General features: G+C 38.7%; 1 protein-coding gene across 5 annotated transcripts in view; it reads right to left on the reverse strand.

Moving 5' to 3' along the window:
• The window catches only part of LOC133645024 (protocadherin-1-like), a 282515-nt gene extending 276859 nt beyond the window's left edge, over positions 1-5656 (reverse strand). For all 5 annotated transcript variants that reach the window (XM_062039813.1, XM_062039810.1, XM_062039809.1 and 2 more), the window contains exon 1: positions 5247-5656. The gene's annotated coding sequence lies outside the window, so the exon portion shown is untranslated. The remainder of the gene's footprint in view (positions 1-5246) is intronic.
• Positions 5657-5888: the final 232 nt, after the last annotated feature.

Below are 5888 nucleotides of genomic sequence, written 5' to 3' on the forward strand. Positions count from 1 at the left end.
AATAGACCCTTTACTACAACCTCAAGTACAACCTCTACTAGAACCTTTCCTAGAATCTTTACCCGAACCTATACTAGAACGGCCAGTACATCTACTCAAACCTTTAGCAGAATATCTGCCAGAACCTATACTAAAACCTCTACCAGAACAATTGCTAGAACCTCTACCAGCACATTTACCAGAACCTGTACCAGCACATCTACTAGAACCTCTACCAGTACATCTACTAGCACCACTACCAAAACCTTTGTGAGAGATACTACTCGAACCTCTACCAGAACCACAGCTAGAAACTCTACTATACCCTCTACTAGAACGTCGAGCAATACATTGACTAGAACCTTTACTAAAACCTCTTCTAGAATCTGTACTAGAACATCTACCAGAACATCTACCAGAACATATTTTAGAACCTCTACTAGAACCTGTATCAGAACATCTACCAGAACATCTACTAGTACCACTACCAGAACATCGACTAGAACCTCTACCAGACATTTACTAGGACCTCTACCAAAACCTTTGCAAGTGACTCTACTCGAACCTCTACCAGAACCACGGCTAGAAACTCTGCTATACCCTGTACTAGAATGTCGAGCAATACATAGACTAGACCTTTACTAAAATCTTCAAATAGAACCTGTACCAGAACATCGACCAGAAAATCTGCTAGTACCACTACCAGATTATCTACTAGAACATCTACCAGAACATCTACTAGTACCACTACCAGAACATCTACCGGAACATCTACCAGATTATCTACTAGAACCACGGCTAGAAACTCTGCTATACCCTGTACTAGAATGTCGAGCAATACATCGACTAGAACCTTCACTAAAAATTTATAATAGAACTTGTACCAGAACATCTACCAGATTATCTACTAGAACCTCATCCAGAACCACGGCTAGAAACTCTGCTATACCCTGTACTAGAATGTCGAGCAATACATCGACTAGAACCTTTAGCAAAAACTTCCAATAGAACCTGTACCAGAACATTTACCAGAAAATCTAGTAGTACCACTACCAGATTATCTACTAGAACCTCTACCAGACATCTACTATAACCTCTACCAGAACATTTACCAGTACACCTACTAGAACCTCTACCAGAACATCTACTTGAACCTCTACCAGAACCTCTACTAGAACATCTACCAGAACATCAACCACAAAATCTACTAGTACTACTACCAGAACATCTACCGGAACATCTACCAGAAACTCTACTATACCCTGTACTAGAATGTCGAGCAATACATCGACTAAAACCTTTATTAAACATTTATAATAGAACCTGCACCAGAACATCTACCAGATTATCTACCAGAACCTCTACCAGTACATCTACTAGAACCTCTACCAGTACATCTACTAGAACCTCTATCAGAACATCTACCAGATTATCTACTAGAACCTCTACCAGCACCTCTACCAGAACATTTACCAGTACATCTACTAAAACCTCTACCAGAACTTCTACTAGAACATCCACCAGAACATATACTAGACCCTCTACTAGCACATCCACCAGAACATCTACAAGAACATCCACCAGAACATCTATTAGAACATATCCTAGAACATCCACCAGAACATCTACTAGAACCTTTATCAGAAGATTTAGTAGAACATCTATTAGAAAATATATTAGAACATCTACCAGCACCTCTACCAGAACAACTACTATAACATCTACTAGAACATTTACCAGAGCATCTACTAGAACATATACTACAACATCCAACAGAACATCTACTAGAACCTCTATCAAAACATGTAGTAGAACATCCATCCATCCATCCATTTTCTAGCGCTTATTTCCTTCGGGGTCGCGGGGGGCGCTGGAGCCTATCTCAGCTACAATCGGGCGGAAGGCGGGGTACACCCTGGACAAGTCGCCACCTCATCGGAACATCCTAATAGAACATATACTAGAACCTCTACCAGAAGATTTAGTAGAACATCTACTAGAAAATATATTAGAACATCAACCAAAACCTCTACTATAACATCTACTAGAACATTTACCAGAACATCTACTCGAACATCCACCAGAACATCTACTAGAACATATACTAGAACATCCACCAGAACATCTACTAGAACCTCTATCCGAACATCTAGTAGAACATCTAATAGAACCTCTCCCAGAATATTTAGTAGAACATCTACTAAAAAATATAATAGAACATCTACTAGAACATATACTGGAACATCCACCAGAACATCTACTAGAACCTCTATCAGAAGATTTAGTAGAACATCTACTAGAAAATATATTAGAACATCTACCAGAACCTCTACTATAACATCTACTATAACATCTACTAGAACATTTACCAGAACATCTAATAGAACATATACTAGAACATCCACCAGAACATCTACTAGAACATATACTAGAACATCCACCAGAACATCTACTAGAACCTCTATCCGAACATCTAGTAGAACATCTAATAGAACCTCTCCCAGAATATTTAGTAGAACATCTACTAAAAAATATAATAGAACATCTACTAGAACATATACTGGAACATCCACCAGAACATCTACTAGAACCTCTATCAGAAGATTTAGTAGAACATCTACTAGAAAATATATTAGAACATCTACCAGAACCTCTACTATAACATCTACTATAACATCTACTAGAACATTTACCAGAACATCTAATAGAACATATACTAGAACATCCACCAGAACATCTACTAGAACATATACTAGAACATCCACCAGAACATCTACTAGAACCACTATCAGAACATCTAGTAGAACGTCTAATAGAACGTCTCCCAGAAGATTTAGTAGAACATCTACTAGAAAATATAATAGAACATCTACTAGAACATATACTAGAACATCTACTAGAACCTCTATCAGAAGATTTAGTAGAACATCTACTAGAAAATATAATAGAACATCTACTAGAACATATACTAGAACATCCACCAGAACGTTTACTAGAACCTCTATCAGAAGATTTAGTAGAACATCTACAAGAAAATATATTAGAACATCTACCAGAACCTCTACTATAACATCTACTAGAACATTTACCAGAACATCTAATAGAACATATACTAGAACATCCACCAGAACATCTACTAGAACATCCACCAGAACATCTACTAGAACCTCTATCAGAACATTTACCAGAACATCTACTATAACATCTACTAGAACATCTACTAGAACATATACTAGAACATCTACTAGAACGTCTATCAGAACATCTAGTAGAACATCTAATAGAACATATACTAGAACCTCTACCAGAAGATTTAGTAGAACATCTACTAGAAAATATATTAGAACATCTACCAGAACATCTACTAGAACATTTACCAGAACATCTACTAGAACATATACTAGAACCTCTACTAGAACATCCACCAGAACATCTACTAGGACATCCACCAGAACATCTATTAGAACCTCTATCAGAACATCTAGTAGAACATCTAGTAGAACCTCTCCCAGAAGATTTAGTAGAACATCTACTAGAAAATATATTAAAACATCTACTAGAACATATACTAGAACATCCACCAGAACATCTACTAGAACCTCTATCAGAAGATTTAGTAGAACATCTACTAGAAAATATATTAGAACATCTACCAGAACCTCTACTATAACATCTATTATAACATTTAGTAGAACATTTACCAGAACATCTACTAGAACATCTACTAGAACATATACTAGAACATCCACCAGAACATCTACTAGAACCTCTATCAGAACATCTAATAGAACATATACTAGAACCTCTACCAGAAGATTTAGTAGAACATCTACTAGAAAATATATTAGAACATCCACCAGGACATCTACTAGAACCTCTATCAGAAGATTTAGTAGAACATCTACTAGAAAATATATTAGAACATCTACCAGAACATCTACTATAACATTTAGTAGAACATTTACCAGAACATCTACTAGAACATCCACCAGAACATCTACTAGAACATATACTAGAACATCCACCAGAACATCTACTAGAACCTCTATCAGAACATCTAATAGAACATATACTAGAACCTCTACCAGAAGATTTAGTAGAACATCTACTAGAAAATATATTAGAACATCCACCAGGACATCTACTAGAACCTCTATCAGAAGATTTAGTAGAACATCTAATAGAACATATACTAGAACCTCTACCAGAAGATTTAGTAGAACATCTACTAGAAAATATATTAGAACATCCACCAGGACATCTACTAGAACCTCTATCAGAAGATTTAGTAGAACATCTAATAGAACATATACTAGAACCTCTACCAGAAGATTTAGTAGAACATCTACTAGAAAATATATTAGAACATCCACCAGGACATCTACTAGAACCTCTATCAGAAGATTTAGTAGAACATCTACTAGAAAATATATTAGAACATCTACCAGAACATCTACTAGAACATTTACCAGAACATCTACTAGAACATATACTAGAACCTCTACTAGAACATCCACCAGAACATCTACTAGAACCTCTATCAGAACATCTAATAGAACCTCTCCCAGAAGATTTAGTAGAACATCTACTAGAAAATATATTAAAACATCTACTAGAACATCTACTAGAACATCCACCAGAACATCTACTAGAACCTCTATCAGAAGATTTAGTAGAACATCTACTAGAAAATATATTAGAACATCTACCAGAACCTCTACTATAACATCTACTATAACATTTAGTAGAACATTTACCAGAACATCTACTAGAACATATACTAGAACATCCACCAGAACATCTACTAGAACGTCTATCAGAACATCTAATAGAACATCTACTAGAACCTCTACCAGAAGATTTAGTAGAACATCTACTAGAAAATATATTAGAACATCTACCAGAACATCTACTAGAACATTTACCAGAACATCTACTAGAACCTCTACTAGAACATCCACCAGAACATCTACTAGAACATATACTAGAAAATCCACCAGAACATCTACTAGAACCTCTATCAGAACATATACTAGAACCTCTATTAGAAGCACTAGAACCCTAAAGTCGGCATTGACTGCGGCTGACGTCGAGTGTCAAAAGGTTCTGCGAGGCGGACGGCATGAGAAAAGGTTCCGGTCCGCAGGGATCGACGCAGGTGATATTTATAGGAGGTGAGAAAATTCAAGTTGTAGTTGAAAGGTGAACACGTGAAGTCAACGTGGTCGGGGACTAGAATGAAGTTGAGGAGTGGATGAAGTTCGTACCTGCAGCGGCTGTCAGGCGCGCAGTCGCCCGGCTCGGAGCGCTCCAGCCCGGCTACAGAGGCTCCGCGCGTCCGAGAAGAAGCTCCGGACTTGGAAGGTTGGAAGCAAAAAAAAAAGAGAGAAGAATCCAGACAAGATGAAAGTCCACAGAACAAATCCAGCAGAATATTCCACCCGAGGTGTCACTTTTTCCCCGCCGTGCGTGGTGCGTGTGCGTCACGCGGCGGAAGGCTCCACGGTCCGCGGGCAGGACGCAGCGGATCTAGTGGACATAGTCCCAATGCGGCCGAGATTGTTTGGGGGGGAAAAAAAAAAGGTCCGCTCCGACTTGTCCGACCGCTTCACCGGATCTACTCAGCCGCACCTGCGGGTCCGGTCCGGCTCGGAACACTTGTGCCTCCGTGATGCTGGCGGACTGAGGCGGACTGAGGAGGACTGAGGAGGACTGAGGAGGACCAAGTGACAGAGTCCGCACCACCTTCCTCTCGCTCGCTCGACCCCACTCTCTCTCTCTCTCTCTCTCTCTCTCTCTCTCTCTCTCTCTCTCTCTCTCCCTCCCTCCCCCCCCCCTCCCTCTACATTATGACTATTTTATTTACATTTCCTCTTTTTTAAATGTTTAAACTTGTTATCTCGCTCTTT

The sequence above is a fragment of the Entelurus aequoreus genome, linkage group LG28 (genome assembly GCF_033978785.1).
Source record: "Entelurus aequoreus isolate RoL-2023_Sb linkage group LG28, RoL_Eaeq_v1.1, whole genome shotgun sequence".
In the NCBI taxonomy this organism is placed as follows: domain Eukaryota; kingdom Metazoa; phylum Chordata; class Actinopteri; order Syngnathiformes; family Syngnathidae; genus Entelurus; species Entelurus aequoreus.